Raw genomic sequence first — 17068 nt, 5'->3', positions numbered from 1 at the left:
GGAGAATTTCCCCGAAAGAAATATCCTCCGGAGGAGAGGCAGAGGGAATGGATTCATCAGCATCAGAATCCTCGTAGGCCGGGAAAGATTCTTCCTGGGAATCCGAATGGCCTGACTCACCAGAGGCTTCATCTGAGGAAAGGGTATCTGTCTGCTCAACTCTAGGCCTTTTGTCTGAAGGCGGCTGAGAACCTCTGTCTGGATGAACCTGAGAGCCCCTGATTAAAGAAATTAGATCTGCAGCTAAAGTCATGATCTGTTTATCAGAAGTGGGACCCTGTGAAAAAGATTTAGGATGAGACTTAGCCTGGCTGGCAGCCTTAGCACATGTGTAGGCCTTGATGGACATAGACACAGGAGGCCTAGCTGCCCCACGTGCTGTAGAAACTTTATCCACCGGTATGTTGTCAGGCAAATCTTGGGCTTCGGTTTCAGGAGGGAAATCAACAACCGGCACTGGGGTAACCTCCAGGGCCGAAGTGTGCGGTAAAGTGGTGTCGTCGGCCTGGAGCGGCTGAATTACCGCCTCCGAAGAGACGGATGCACTCGCAGTAGGCTTTAGCGTGGTGTCGGAGGAAGTCGCAGGCCGCAAATGTCGGTCCCGGTCCTTCCGTTTTTTGGAAATATGTGCTGTTGGTAGTTCCGTCGGCATGATATAGGAGTAATTTTCCCCAAAAAAGTCTTCAGCAAATTCTGCCCGGCGCCCAAGTGTGCGCTTATTGAAGCAAGCACAGGCAGAGACGTCGTGGTCTGGGCCGAGGTAGGGAAGGCAGTAAGAATGGAAGTCCTTATAAGGTATTTGTTTACCACAAGACAAGCAATTATTAACTTTTGCAGATTTATCTGACATCGGCTGAGGCAAGAAAAGGTTCCCCAACGGGGTACTTAGCTTTTTGATGACTTCGGTATCTGAAAACACAGGAGCTGGCCGACCGGCACTTGCGAACTGCTTCTGCTTCGGGCACCACGCGGCAAGAAAGACTGAAGAAGATGGCGTCGGCTGATGCTTTTATACCCCAGCCGCTCTGACGTCAGGGAAGAGGCGACATCAGCAGACGCCGGACCCAGACTTTGGAATCCGGCCGACCGAAGGGCTGCCTGAGGCAGGACAACCCACATGTCAGGACTGCAGTTGCATTCTTGAAGGACATCTGTACTATGTTCATAGTGTTTCACTGCTACAGTCATTACACTTGGGTAGAATCCCAAAGCTGTGTTTGGGTGGCTGGCTCTATAGAGGATTTGGAGTGGCTATGAGGCTCTGCAGCACTGCAGTGGCAAAGCCAGCTGTGGATCTAGAATAGAGAGGCAAATGGTAATGCTTGGTAAAGGTGCGCACTGAACTCCAAGTTGCAGCTTCCAAGATACCTTTGGTAGGTACTCCTTTAAGGTAGGCAGTAGAAGTGGCAGTTGCCCTGGTGGAATGTGGTCTAATATTACTAGGTACAGGTTTCCCATGTGTGTAGCAGAACCGGTTACAGTGTCCTATCCACTTTGAGATGGTCTGCTTTGAAATAGCCTTTCCCTGTGATTCTGCAGCATATGATACAAACAATTGTTCAGATTTTCTGAAAGCTTTTGTTTTGTCCAAGTAGAAGCGCAATTGCCTGTGTATGTCCAAGGAATGTAGAAGTCTCTCCCCTTTATTCTAGGGATTTGGATAAAAAGTTGGCAAGTGAATAGATTGGTTAAGAGCCACACTGGATACCACCTTAGGCATAAAGGTAGGGTTTTTTTTAAAGAAACCCTGTCTTGGTGGAAAATTATGAAAGGCTCCACTGCAGTTAGTGCCTGCAGTTCTGAGACTCTTCGTGCTGAGGTTATTGCCAGAAGCAGAGCAGTTTTCCATGATATACATTTTAACTCTGCTGAATTGGCTGGTTCAAAAGGAGGCAAAGTGAGCTTTTCCAAAACGAAATTGAGGTCCCAAGTTGGTGTTTGTGCTCTCCAGGGCGGTCTTATGTCTTTAGCCCCTCTGAGGTACTGCTTTAGCAATGGGTGGGAAAAAATAGGAGGATCTTTGTTGTAATGAGCCGAGATGGCAGAAGCGAGAATCTTAATGGATGAGAAGGATAGTCCTTTGTCCAGCATCTCAGTCAAGTATTGTAGTATCTGAGGAATGTTGGGGACCAGAGGATTAAGGTTTTCAGCCTGGTTCCAGGCACAGAATCCCTTCCACTTTTCTGAATAAGATTTCCTGGTGCTAGGCCTCCTGGCCTCCAAAATGACGTCCATAACAGCTTTACTGGGAGAAGTTGTCTGTTTGGCTAATGAATATGCCATGCAGCCAGATTTAAGGTTTTGAGCTGACTATGCAGTATCCGATTGTTTTGCTGCGTCAGGAGTGGAATTTGAGGCAACATCCAAGGTGGGCCTTGAGCTACGTTCTTTAAAATAGGGTACCAATGCTGGCGTGGCCAGTCTGGAGCAATCGGAATCATCTGTGGTTTTTCTTGTCTGGCTTTTAGGAGTACCTTAGTAAGGAGAGGCAGAGGTGGGAAGGCATAAACATTTAGGCTTTTCCAGCTGAACGAAAGAGCATCCACTTTCCATGCTTGTGTGTGATACGTCCTTGTGCAGAATTTTTGTGGTTGGTAAGTCAGTGGTGAGGCAAAAAGATGTATATCCAGGCACCCCCATTGTTTGCATTATCATGCTGAAGACTTGTAGATTTAATTTCCAATTATGAGGATCCATGATGTTTCTACTTACAGTAGTCTGCCAGAGTGTTTTTCTTTCCTGGTAGGAATTGTGCTTTCAGATGAATCTAATAGGTTAAAGCGGTGTTCCACAAGGTCATGGGTTGTCTGCAAAATGAGTGCCCCCTGTTTTTTATGTACCACATTACAGTGGTGTTGTCGGTCTTTAATAGTAATTGCCCTGGATGCAGAAGATCATTGTAAGCTTTAAGAGCATTTTGTACAGCCAACATCTCTTTTTGATTGATGTGAAGATGCATTTGGTCTGTGGTCCATTTGCCCTGAATACATTTTCCTGCCATGTGTGCTCCCCAGGCGTAATCAGAGGAGTCTGTTGTTAAAGTCTGCATGGCTGTGGGAAGAGTGAAAGGCCGACCCTTGTTGAGGTGACATGCCTGTGCCCACCATCGAAACTCCTGTTGTATGCAGGGAATTACTGGTATTACTGTCTCCAAGTTGTGAGAATGTTGAGACCAAACACTTTTTAGGTACCACTGTAATTTCCTCATATGCAGTCTTGCATATGGAATTAGCACGCAGGATGCTATAAATCCGAAGGCCTGCAGAATTTTTCTTGCAGGGAGTTGGGACTTTGTTGCCATCAATTGAAAATAGAGTCAGTTGTCCTTGTTTGAATGGCGTGAGATAAGCCATCTGGGCTGTTGTATTTAAGCTGGGGCCAGGAATATTATCTCTTGTGAGGGCACTAGTTTTGATTTCTTTCCGTTTACTGTGTACCCTAGGCAACTTAATCTTTTTATGAACGCCAGATGCTGTAGAAGAAGGTCCTTGCTCTCTGCTTGAATCAGGCAGTAGTCCAGATATGGATATATTTGAATTCCTTTTTGTCTGCAAAATGCAATTACTGGTGCCAGGCACTTGCTAAAGTCCCTGTGCGCAGTAGATAAGCCAAAGGGCAGTGCAGAGAATTGGTAGCGCATTGAACCAGCTATGAATGACGCATCATCTGCGATTTTGTCCGATAGGGACATGCAGGTATGCCACTGAGGTCCAAAGTAACAAGCCAAGCTTTCTGCCCAACATGGGAAGGAGCTGCTGTAGTGTCAGAATTTTGAATTTCGCAACATCCAGGTAAGTATTTAGAGTGGAAAGGTCCAGAATGGGTCTCCAGGCTTTGTCTTTTCTGGGTACCAGGAAAAGTAGAGTAAAATCCCTGTCCTTTTTCCTGCTGTGGTACTTTCCGAATAGCTCTTATGTCCATGAGAGCAGTAATTTGTTTTTGTGCCTCTGCCCATTGATTTTGTGGCAGGTCTGGCATTCCTTTTAGCCTTGGAAAAGTGTGAAAGTGGAACCTGTAACCTTGAGACACAATATTCAGCACCCATTTGTCTTGGGTGATTGCTTGCCAGTTTTGAGAAAAAAGTGCTAGTTTCCCCCCTAAGGGAGCTGCCAAAAGGGAAGAGTTTGGCATTGGAAGGGGGAAGTCATTCATTTCCTGTAAGGTTGCGACTTGTCCTCACCTCCTTTTGGGTTTGAAGCACCCCATTGTCGTGGTCTGCAAGATCCTTGTGGCGGAGATCTGCCTCTTGGGCATCTTTATCTGCCTCTTTGTGGCCTGTCTGACACTGGAAAGGACCAATTCTTTGTAGGCCAATTTCTGCTAAACCGTGGTGGCTGTACCTGTAAGAAATCCTTCACTGTTTGCATAGATTTTGCCTTATTCTCCATTTTCTTTAATACCTCTTCTACCTTAATACCAAATAAATTAAATTGCTGCAAAGGAGCATCTAATAATTTTGCCTTAACATGATCTGGTAAACTTTGTTCTTTTAACCAAGCATGTCTTCGAATCACAGATCCTGCAACTGCTGCTCTCCAAGAAGCTTCTAATGAATCAAAACCACATTGCAAAGTATGCTTTCCCACTTGTTCAGCTGAATGCAATAAATCCTGCATTTCCTTATAGTCAGGTTGTTCTGCATTTGTACTCATTTCCTGTTTTGACAGTAAGTATGGTTGATATTTAAGCACGTGAAACTGGCAATTAAGAGCCCTCACTGCTAAAGTTGCAGAGGTGTAAACCTTCTTTCCCCCATCTGTCTAATGCTCTAGAGTCCCTATCAGAGGGAACTGGATTCTTAGCCGTGGAAGCCTTAACCCCTTTGGGACCCTGGGAAATAATTTCTGGGTCAGCAACAGTGTTTTTATAAAGAAATTTGTGAGAGTCAGGGGCTCTGTAGTACCTGTCTGGCTTGACAGGAGCTGGGGGTAAAGAATCAGGATTTAAACTAGATTCAGAGAACACATCATCCACAATGTCCAACACTGGCAGAATAGCAAGGGGCCAGTGCTGAGGCAGTAAAAGAAAGTCTGAGCCTTTTCTTGGATTCAGGGTAATCCTGGCCCTCCCAATGGAAATGCTCCCTCATGGTATGTAAAGTTTCCCCAAAAGAGTAATCCTCAGGAGGAAAGGCTGAAGGAATTGATTCTTCAGCATCAGAATCCTCACAGGGGGGTAAAGAATATCCCTGGTCTGAAGAGGAATCAGAATATATTGAAACCTGGTCAGAGGAATCATAATCTGTATCCTGCCTAGGCCTTTTATCAGAAGGGGGATGGGAACCCCTGATCAAAGTTAGTCTTCGACCATCTTGAGCATCTGTTTTTTTAGGCATGGAGGCCTGTCCAGGTGAATGCTGTTCTTGCTTCTTTGTCTTTAATGTAGGCTTAGTCTTGGCTGTAGTTGCAATGTTAGGTTTAGTCTTGGCTGTAGTTGCAATGTTAGGTTGAGTAGGCCTGAAAACACCCTCAGAAGCAGATGCCTGTTCAGCGGCTCCGGACCCATCTGAAGGGTTAATCTCCATTGGCCCAGCACCTTGAGTATCCAGAGGCCTAGGCACCTCCACGTGGGAGTCTATCATGGCCTGTGGTTCTGAGGTAGCAGGTGTCGGGCTGCAAAAGCAACTCACTGAAAACCGGCGAATGGCCTAGAAGAGGCTTCATCAGTTTTGGGCCTCGGATGCCTTTCCTTATCTTTATCTTTGCGTTTTTTGTGCATTCCGGTCGTCTATTGTTCCGACGGCATTGTATAATTAAACCTTCACCCAAAGTAATGGCGAGCAAAATCAAACCGACGTTTAATAGTGTGTTTGTTAAATCTTGCACAAAACCAACAACTAGTGATGTCGTGATCTGGGCCTAGGCATGGAATACAGTAAGAATGAAAATCCTTAGGAGGCATTTGCTTCCCACAAGAAATACAATTATTAACTTTTACTGACATCGGTCTGAGGGAAGAAAAAAAGTTTCCCTAATAGGGTACTTAGCTTTATTGAAGACTTTGGTTCAGAAATCTAATTTGAAATCTCAGGAGTCGGCCGACCGGCACTTGGGTGCCACTTTTGCTTTGGGCACCGCCCGGCAAGAAAGACTGAAGAAAATGGCGTTGGCTGCTTCTTTTATACCCCTGGAGCACTGACGTCAGGGAAGAGGCGACAGCAGCCGACGCCGGACCAAGACTTTGGAACTCAGGCCGACTGACGGCAGGATAACCCAAGTCTAATGACTGCAGCAGTGAAAAGTACAGTTTTGTACCTACAGTAAATGTAGATGTTAGAGTGTAAACACTGCTACAGCCATTACACTTGGGTTATCCTGCTGTCAGGCGATCCCGCAGTCGGCCAGAGTTCCAAAGTCTTGGTCCGGCGTCGGTTGCTGTCGCCTCCTCCCTGAGGTCAGTGCGACAGGGGTATTTAAGATGCAGCCGATGCCATTTTCTTCCGTTTTTTTGCCCCAGATGACAGGTGCCCCCAAATAGGTAGGCAATTCAAATTGCTAGTAAAAAATACAAATGAAAAGCAAACAACCATTTTTAGATACCAGCAAATATTCCCCATAGGTAATAAAGGGTAGATGCCCTAGGTAAGTACCAGAAAGTAAGAGGGTAAGGAGGGAGGGTAACCAGGACTGCAGCAGTGTTTACACTCAAACATCTACATTTATGATAGGTTGTACTATGTTCATAGTCTTACACTGCTGCAGTCATTACACTTAGGTGGAATCCCAAAGCTGAGGTAGGGAGGCCGGATCTATAAGGCAGTAGGGGTGGCTATAAGGCCCTGCAGTACAGCAGTGGCAAAGCCAGCTCTGGATTTGGAGTATAAAGGCAAATGGTAATGTTTGGTGAAGGTATGCACAGAACTCCATGTTGCTGATTCCACAATATCCTTGGTAGGTACTCTTCTGAGGTAGCAGTTGAAGTGGCTGTTGCCCTGGTGAAGTGAGATCTAATGCTGCTAGGTACAAGTTTCCCATGGTGGGTATAGCCGAAACGTATACCAGTGTCCTATCCATTTTGAAATAGTCTGTTTTGAAATGGCTTTTCCCTGTGCTCCTGCAGCATATGCTACCAATAATTGCTCAGATTTTCTGAAAGCTTTGGTTTTGTCCAAGTATAAGCATAACTGTCTGTGAATGTCCAAAGAATGTAGTAGTCTCTCCCCTTTGTTCTGTGGTTTTGGATAAAAAGTTGGCAAGTGAACAGTTTGGTTTAGAGCCACACTTGATACCACCTTTGTCATAAACATAGGGTTAGTTCTTAAAGACACCCTGCCCTGGTGGAAGATGAGGAAAGGTTCCACTGCCATTAGTGCCTGTAATTCTGAAACTCTTCGTGCTGATGTTATTGCCAGTAGCAGAGCAGTTGTTCAAGAGATGTATTTTAATTCTGCTGTGTTAGCTGGCTAAAAAGGAGGTAAAGTTAATTTTTCCAAAACAAAGTTGAGGTCCCAAGTTGGTGTTGGTGCTCTGCAGGGCAGTCTTATGTTTTTAGCTCCTCTGAGGTACTGTTTGAGCAAAGGATTAGAAAAAAATTGGTGCATCTGTGTTGTAATGAGCAGAGATAGTGGAGGCGTGGATCTTGATGGATGAAAAAGAGGCCCTTGTCCAGCATCTCAGTTAAGTATTGATGTATCGGAGGAATGTTTGGGACAAGAGGGTCAAGGCTGTGCGCTTGGTTCCAGGCACAGAATCTCTTCCATTTATCCGAGTATGCTTTCCTGGTGCTAGGCCTTCTGGCCTCCAGAATGGCATCCATAACAGCTTTGGAGAGAGGCATTGCTTGCTTGACTAAGGAATTTTCCATGCAGCTAGATTTAACGTCTTTAGCTGGCTGTGAAGTATCGGATTTTTGTGCTGTGTCCAACTGTGGGATTTGAGGCAAAATCCAGGGTGCTTCTTGTGCCAAGTTCTTTAAGATTGGGTACCAGTGCTGGCCTGGCCAGTCTGGTGCCACCAGGATCATTTTTGGCTCTTCCTGCCTGGCTTTTACGAGTACCTTTGGAAGGAGAGGTAAAGGAGGGAAAGCGTATATTTATAGTTTTTTTCCAGCTGAATGAGAGGGCATCCACTTTCCATGCTTGTGGATGGTAGCTCCTTGTGCAGAATTTCTGTAATTGGCAGTTCTTTGGGGAAGCAAACAGATCTATGTCCGGGCTCCACCATTTTTGTGTTATCATTCTGAATATTTGTTGATTCAGTTCCCCATTCATGTGGGTCCATAATGTTTCTGCTTAGATAATCTGCCAGTGTGTTTCTCTCTCCTGGCAGGAATTGTGCTTGCAGATGAACTTGGTAGTTTAGAGCTGTGTTCCACAAGGTCATGGCTCGTCTGCAAAGGGGTTTGGAGTGTGTGCCCCCTTGCTTGTTTATGTACCACATAACTGTGGTGTCTGTCTTTAGTAGTAATCGTCCTGGATGCAGTAGGTCCTTGAACGTTATAACATTTTGTACAGCTAGCATCTCTTTTTGATTGATGTGGAGATGTCTGTGCTCTGTGGGCCACTCGCCCTGGATAATTTTCCTGCCATGTGTGCTCCCCAGGCGTAATCCGATGCATCTGTTGTCAGTGTCTGCCTGGCTGTGGGTTGAGTGAAAGGCTGTCCCTTGTTGAGGTGACAAGCTTGTGCCCACCATCGAAACTCCTGTTGTAGGAAAGGAATTAGTGGTATAACCGTTTCCAAACTTTGACAGTGTTGAGACCATACACTCTTTAGGTACCACTGTAGTTTCCTCATATGCAGTCTGGCATATGGAATTAGTAGTATGCAAGAAGACATGTAGCCAAAGGCCTGCAGAATTTTTCTTGCAGGGGGTTGGGTCTCTGTTGCCATTAATTGAAAATATTGAGTCAGTTGTCCTTGCTTGTCTGGCGTGAGATAAGCCATCTGGGCCCGTTGTGTTCAACCTGGCACCAGGAATATTATCTGTTGCGAGGGCACTAGTTTTGATTTCTTTTCGTTTACTGTGTACCCCAGGCAACTTAATAACTTTTACGTACGCCAGATGCTTTAGTAGAATGTCCTCACTCTCTGCTTGAATCAGGCACTCGTCCAGGTATGGATAAATTTGAATTCCTTTTAGCTTGCAAAATGCAATTACTGGTGCCAGGCACTTTGTGAAGACACTGGGCGCAGTAGACAAGCCAAAGGGCAGTGCAGAGAACTGATGCTGCATTGAACCAGCTAGAAATCTGAGGCATCTTCTGCAGTTTTGTCTGATAGGGTATGCCTCTGAGGTCCAAAGTCACAAGCCAAGCTTTCTTGCCCAGCATGGGAAGAAGCTGCTGTAGTGTCAACATCTTGAATTTCGGAACATCCAGGTAAGTGTTTAGTGAAGAAAGGTCCAGAATGGGTCTCCAGGCTTGGTCCTTTCTGGGAACCAGAAAGTCGAGTAAAATCATTGTCCCTGTGGTGGTACCTTTTGAGTAGCTCTCATGTCCATGAGTGCTGTAATTTGTTTTTGAGCCTCTGCCCATTGATTTGGTGGCAGATTTGGCATTCCTTTTAACCTTGGCAGGGTGTGAAAATGTAACCTGTAACCTTGAGATACAATGTTGAGAACTCATTTGTCTTTGGTGATGCAATGCCAGTTGTGATAGAAAAGTGCCAGTTTTCCTCCTAAGGGGGCTGCCAAGAGAGCTGTTTGGCAGTTGCAGTGGAAAGTCATTGAGGCTGTTTTTTTAGAAGGTTGAGGCCAGTCTTCCCCTTCTTTCTGGCCTTGTGTACCCCATTGTCAAGGCCTGTAAGGGCCTTGTGTCTGACCTCTACCTCTTGGACGTCTGTTTCTGCCCCTTTGAGGTCTATCTGTGATTGGAAAGGACCAATTCTTTGTTGGCCAATTTCTGCTAAAACGAGGATGCTGAACCTGTAAGAAATCTTTTACTGTTTGCATAGATTTTGCCTTATCCTCCATCTTCTTTAACACTTCCTCTGCCTAAACTCCAAACAGCACATCCTGCTGCAAAGGTGCATCCAGTAATTTGACCTTAACATGACCTGGTAACGTATGTTCTTTTAACCAAGCATGCCTTCTAATGACAGATCCTGTAACTGCTGCTCTACAGGAGGCCTCTAAGGAGTCAAACCCACATTGCAAAAGTATGCTTTCCCACTTGTTCAGCTGCATGCAATAAATCCTGCATTTCTTTTAGGTTAGGAGGATCTGTATCTGGAAGCATCTTTTGTTTCAACTGAGACATCAAAAATTTCTGATATTTTAGTATGTGAAACTGGCAATTCAAGGCTCTCATTGCTAAAGTTGCAGACGTATATACCTTCTTGCCCCATCTGTCTAATGCTCTTGAGTCTCTGTCAGAGGGGACTGGGTTGCTGAACAGGCCTTAATCTCTTTGGGTCCCCGAGAAATAGTTTCAGGTTCAGCAACAGGGCTTTTGTACAGGAATTTGAGAGAGTCACGGACTCTAATATCTATCAGGTTTAACTGGGGCTGTGGGTAAGGAGTCCGGGTTTAAACTGGATTCAGTGTACACATCATCCACAATATCTAAAACTGGCGGGATAGCAAGAGGTCTGTGTTGAGGCAGTAAAAGGAAGTCTCTGAGCCTTTTCTTGGATTCTGAGTAATCCTGGCCTTCCCAATGGAAATGTTCCCTCATGGTATTATAAAGTCTCCCCAAAGGAGTAATCCTCAGGCGGAGAGGCTGATGGAATTGATTCCTCAGCATCAGAATCCTCATAAGGGGGTAAAGAGTATCCTAGGTCAGAGGAAGAGTCTGAGGAAATGGACACCTGGTCAGAAGATTCATAGTCTGTATCCTGTCTGGGCCTTTTATCAGGAGGGGGATGGGACCCCCTGATCAGGGTAATTAGGTCCGCGGCCATTTTTAGCATTTGTTTCTTAGGCATGGAAGCCTGTCCTGGAGAGAGTTGTGTCTGTTTCTCTGCTTTTAAACGGAGGTTTAGACTTAGTATTTTAATGGTTAACTGGGTAGGTCTGAAAACACCCTCTGTAGCTGTGGATTGCTCAGCTACTTTGGTTCCCTCTGCAGGGTTAGGATCGGAAAGCTGACGTGCGTGCGAAGGCCCAGCCAACTCCACGTGGGAGTCGGCGGCAGTCTGGTTCTGTGGAAGCAGTAGTCAGGGGCTGCGTAGGCGCCCCGCTGAAAACCGGCAACCGGCCTAGAAGAGGCCTCGTCATCAGATTTGGGCCTCGGATGCCTGTCCTTGTCCTTTTTATGCATTGCGGTAGTCAAAATTTCCAATGGCATGGTGTAATTGAATTTTCTGCCAAAATAATGTTGGGCAAAATCAAACAGACGTTTAATAGTGCGCTTGTTAAACCTAGCACAAAACAGACAACCAGTGACGTCGTGGTCAGGGCCTAGGCATGGAATACAATAGGAGTGGAAATCCTTATGAGGTATTTGCTTCCCACAAGAAATACAGTTATTAACTTTTACTGACATCGGTCTGAGGCAAGAAAAGTTTCAACGGGTACTTAGCTTTTTCAGAAGACTTCGGTTCTGGATTCGGAATGAAAATCTCAGGAGTCGGCCGACCGGCACTTGCGAAGTGCTTCTGCTTCGGGCACCACAGGGATCTGGAGTCTCCCTTGGAAGGTAATGGATTTTTAGCAATGGAGGCCTTAACTCCCTTGGGGCCCTGTGAGATGGTTTCTGGGTCAGCAGCATGGCTTTTGTATAGAAATTGGTGTGAGTCAGGAACCCTGTAGTACCTGTCAGGCTTAACCGGAGCTGGAGGTAGAGAATCCGGGTTAAGGCAAGCCTCCCAGTAAACATCATCTAGGATGTCCAAGACAGGAGGTATAGCCAGAGGCCTGTGCTGAGGTAGCAGGAGAAATTCCCGGAGCCTTTTCTTGGAATCTGAAAAATCTTGGCCTTCCCAGTGGAAGTGTTCCCTTAAGGTATGCAAAGTTTCCCCAAATGAGTAATCCTCTGGGGGGGGGGGGGGGGGGACAGAAGGGATGGACTCCTCCACATCAGAGCCTTCAAAAGGGGAGTAAGAATGTTCCTGATCATCAGAATGCTTTGAAATAATGGAGCCCTGATCAGAGGAGGGGGAATCTTCCTCCACTCTGGGCCTTTTGTCTGGTGGGGGCCGAGAACCTCTGATAAAGAGTAATTAAATCCTCAGCCATTTTAAGCATCTGTTTCTTAGGCATGGGGCCTGGAGATGGGCCCTGTGTAGCTGGTCTCTTAGAGTGCATGGTTGCTTTAGACTTTGTGAAAGCCTTGATGGAGAAAGAGGAGGAAGGTCTGAAGACACCTTGAGTGGAGGTGGACCCGTCCACATTCTGAGATTCAACGCCCAAGAGTGGCTTCGGTATCTGAAGTCGGGGTGTGGGCCGAGGAGCCTGCGACCTCGGGCACAGGAGACACCGTCAAAGAAGTGTCGTCGGTAGTCAGGGGTTGCGTAGGGGCCTCGCTGAGAACCGGACCACATGTAGTCGGCTTTGGCGTGGTGTCGGTAGAGGCCGCGGACCTAATGTCAGTCCTTGTCTTTGCGGTTTTTTAGACAAAACTGGAGTCTGAGTATCCGACGACATAGTATAGTTGAATGCTTTCCCAAAATAATGCTGGGTGAACTCCGCCCAACACTTAATAGTGCGTTTGTTGAAAGTAGCACAAAAGCGACAGACCGCGACATCGTGGTCTGGGCCTAAACAAGGTATACAGAGGGAATGGAAATCCATATGCGGTATTTGCTTCCCACAAGAAATACAATTATTAACTTTGTCTGACATCGGTCTGAGGCAAGAAAAGTTTCCCCAACGGGATACTTAGCTTTTAAGAAGACTTCGGTTTCCAAATTTTCGTAATCTCAGGAGCTGGCCGACCGGCACTTGCGAACTAATTCTGCTTCGGGCACAGCGCGGCAAGAAAGACTGAAGAAAATGGCGTCGGCTGGTTCCTTTATACCCCTGTCGCACTGACGTCAGGGAAGAAGCGATGACAACCGACGCCGGACCTAGACTTTGGAATTCGGCCGACCGAGGACCCGCCTGACGGCAGGAGAACCCATCTGTTATGACTGCAGCTGTATGCACGATGAACATCATTGTGTGGAAGTGAAATCTCTATCCTTGGGAAACTACATTTAAAACCCATCGGTCCTGGGTAACGAGTTCCCAGTTTTTTGCTTACAGAGAAGTCTTTCCCCATAAAGGAGCAGTCAGTTGAGAAGTGCTTGGAAGTTTAAAATGTTAAGTCATTGAGACAGCTTGCCATATGGGGGAGTCTTACTGCTCCCTGATTTGGAAGTGGGAGCCCCCCACTGCTTAGTTCTGGGTGTACCCTGGGACTGAATCCTGGGTATTCTGCTGGTTCTGGGTTTGAACTGCGGTGGCCTGGAAGAGGCAGGAAAGGACGAATTTTTTTGAGGGCCAATGCCTACTAAATCTAGGAGGCTGCACCTGTAAGAAATCTTTACCAGTTTGCATAGATTTAGCTTTTTCCTCCATCCTTTTAAGAACTTCTTCTGCTCTGTCGCCAAAAAAGCAGTCCTGATTTAAAGGAGTATCCAGCAATTTAGTATTAACATGATCTGGCAAAGACTTCTAAGTACAGACCCGGTGACAGTAGTCCAGCAAGATGCCTCTAGTGAATCAAAACCACATTGCAAAGTAGGTTTTCCAACTGGTTCAGCAGAATGCATTAAATCCGGTAAATCCTTATTTTCAGCACAATAAGGAATAAACATCATTTTCTGCTTAAGTAATCCAATAATATGCTGCTGATACATATGAAACTGGCAATTTAAGGCCCTGATGACCAAGGTTGCAGAGGTGTATACCTTCTTACCCCATCTATCAGAGGGGGTAGGATTTTTGGCAGTAGTAGCCTTAATGCCCTTGGATTCTTGTGAAATGGTCTCAGAATACGCAATAGGATTTGTAAAAAGCAACTTGTAAGATTCAGGAACCCTGTAATATCCATCAGGTTTTCTGGGAGCCGGCGGTGAAGAGTTCAGGGGCAAAGCTAGATTCCAAAAAGGCATAGTCAATGTCCCGCACAGGAGGGTCAGCTAAAAGGCCTGTGTTGGGGCAGGAGTAAGAAATCTCAGCCTCTTTAGAAACAGAGTAATCCTAGCTTTCCCAGTGAAAATGCTCCCCAAGAGTATGCAAGGTTTCACCAAAAGAAAAATCCTCTGGGGAGAAGCAGAGGGAATAGAGTCCTCTGCATCAGAATCCCCATAGGTACACAAGGGTAAATATTGGTCAAAGGAGACAGAAATTTCAGAATCCTGGTCAGAAGCATCATAAGCAAATTCAGTCCTTTGTCTCTTGGAGGGGAAATGTTGGCTTCCCCAGATTAAAGTAATAAAATATTCAGCCATTCTTATTTGTTTTTTAGGCATAGAGGCCTGACCATGTGGTTTTGATGGTTTCCTAGGCATGGTTCGAGTTTTAGGCCTCGAAGAAGATGGCTTCGGTTTAATATTTAAGTCAGTAGGCCTGAATACTCCCTCAGAAGCCTGTGCCTGCACAGTGGCTCTAGACCTATCAAAGGTGGAGACATCCGCAAGTTCCACAATTGAAGCATCTCGCGGCATACCGGACTCTGAATGGGTCTCAGTGGCCTGCAAATCTGAAGTAGTGGGTATCGGGGCTGTGAAAGCACCTCACTGAATACCGGCGAACTGGCGACTAGCTTAGGAGAAATATAGTCAGCAGCTTTGGACCTAGGCGACATGTCTCTGTCTTTATCTTTGCGTTTTTTCATAATGTCGGTAGTTGAGTGGCTTACCGAAGACATATATGGCAAATTGAACCAAGTACCAAAATATTTGGAAGCGAAAATGTACCGACGATGAATAGTTTGTGGTTTAAATAAGGCACAAAACTTGACAGCGAAGTACACCGTGGTCAGGGCCTAGGCAAAGAATACAGTACGACTGAAAATCTTTATGAGGTACTTGCTTTCCACAAGAAATACAATTGACTTTTACTGACATCGGTAAAGAGCAAGATAAAGTTTCCCCAGCAGGGTACTTGGCTTCAGTTAAAGACTTTGGTCCTGAAACTCGAAAATGAAAATTTCAGGAGTTGGATGACCAGCACTTGCGAAAGTACAGTTGTGTACACTTAACATAAAATGTAGATGTTAGAATGTATTCACTGTTGTAGTCATTAACTTTGGGTTATCGGCTTGCAGTAGCCCTCAGTCGGCCTGAATAACAAAGTCGTGGGTCCTGCGCTAGTTGCGGTTTCTTCTTCAGTGACGTCAGGGGTATAAAACATGCAGCAGATGCCATTACATCAGTTTTTCTTGCCCCAGATGTCAGGTGCCCCCCTAACGGGAAGCAATTAAATATGTAAAAAAAAAAATACAAGGTTATACTTCCAACAAAAAAGCAAATGCACCAAAAAGCTTTTCAGCATAGTAAAGGAAAGCAAAGGTAAAGCTAAAAGAGGTCAGGGGCTGAAGGGAGGGTAACCAGGACTGCAAAAGTGAATACACTAACATCTACACTTGTACGTGTACACAACTGTACTATGTTCTTAGTGTTTCACTGTTGCAGTCATTACATTTGGGTAGATTCCCAAAGCTAAGGTTGGGAGGGGGAATTTAAATAGCATTAGGACCACCTATAAGGCCCTGTAAGACTGCAGTGGCAAAGCCAGCTCTGGATTTAGAGAAAATTGGTAAATGATCATGCTTTGTGAAAGTATGTAGAGAAATCCAGGTAGCAGTTTCTAGGATGTCCCCGGTAGGGACGCCTCTGAGAAAGACTGTAGAGGTAGATGCAGCCCTGGTAGAGTGGTGTCTGATGCCCTGTGAAGTAGGTTTTCCATGGTGCTTATAGCAGAAATGAATGCAATGGCTTATCCATTTAGTAACTGTTTGCTTTGAAAATGCCTTTCCCTTTGACCCTGCAGCAAATGCCAACAGCAGTTCAGATTTCCTTTGACATTTAGTCCTGTCCAAGTAGAATCTAAGTTGTCTGTGCACATCTAAGGAGTGCTGTATCCTTTCACCTCTGCCTCTTCTGGTACCAACTGAATAGCCCCCATGTTTAAGAGAGAAAGAATTTGCTTTTGGGCTTCTGCCCACTGATTTGGGGGTAGATCTGGCCACCAGCTTGGTGTTTGTATTGTGTGGAAGTGAAATCTGTATCCTTGGGACACTATATTTAAGACACATTTGTCCTGGGTGACTCCTTCCAAGTTTTTGGCCGGCAGGCCAATCTTTCCGCATAAAGGTGCATGAAGTTGAGAAGTGCTTGGAAGTTTTAAGAGCAAGTCATTGAGACAGTTTTTCATAGGAGGGAGTCTTACTACTCCTAGATTTGGATCTGGAAACTCCCCACTGCTTAGTCTTGTGCATACCCTGGGATTGAAACCTGGGGTTTCTGCTGTGTATGGCTTTGGATTGACAAGACCGGTTAGGGGCAAGAAAGGACCAATTCTTAGAGGGCCAATGCTTACTAAATCTTGGAGGCTGAACTTGCAAGAAATCTTTAACAGTCTGCATAGATTTAGCTTTACCTTCCATCTTTTGAAAAACTTTCTCAGCTTTGTTGCCAAACAGGCTGTCCTGATTTAAGGGAGCATCCAACAGTTTAGCTTTAACATGATCAGGCAAAGATTGCTCCTTAAGCCAAGCATGCCATCTGAGTAGAGACCCAGTGTCAGCAGCCCTGCAAGAGGCCTCTAATGAATAAAAACCACATTGCAAAGTACGTTTTCCAACCTGTTCAGCAGAATGCATTAAATCCTGTAATTCTTTACTTTCAGCAGTCAGGAAATCAACATAATTTTCTGTTTAAGCAATCCAATAACATGTTGTTGATACTTTAACATATGAAACTGACAGTTTAAGGCCCCAATGGCCAAGGTTGCCGAAGTATAAACCTTCTTACCCCATCTATACAACACCGTGGAGGTTCTATCAGAGGGGGTAGGGATTTTTAGCAGCAGAAGCCTTAATGCCCTTGGGTCCATGTGAAACTGTCTCTGGATACACAACAGGATTATTAAAAGGGAACCTGTGAGAATCAGGGACCCTATAACATCTGTCAGGTTTTCTGAGAACAGGAGGCAAAGAATCAGGAGTCTGAAGAAATGGACATTTGCTCAGAGGAAGCATA

General features: G+C 45.5%; 1 protein-coding gene across 1 annotated transcript in view; it reads right to left on the bottom strand.

Moving 5' to 3' along the window:
* The window catches only part of PPM1G (protein phosphatase, Mg2+/Mn2+ dependent 1G), an 823201-nt gene that overhangs the window by 576120 nt on the left and 230013 nt on the right, over positions 1-17068 (bottom strand). The gene's annotated exons all lie outside the window — the stretch shown is intronic.

This window comes from Protopterus annectens, chromosome 2.part0 (assembly GCF_019279795.1).
Source record: "Protopterus annectens isolate FY-2018-M chromosome 2.part0, PAN1.0, whole genome shotgun sequence".
NCBI lineage: Eukaryota > Metazoa > Chordata > Ceratodontiformes > Protopteridae > Protopterus > Protopterus annectens.
Note: the sequence above shows the minus strand (reverse complement) of the source record. Positions and strands in the feature narration are given on the sequence as shown.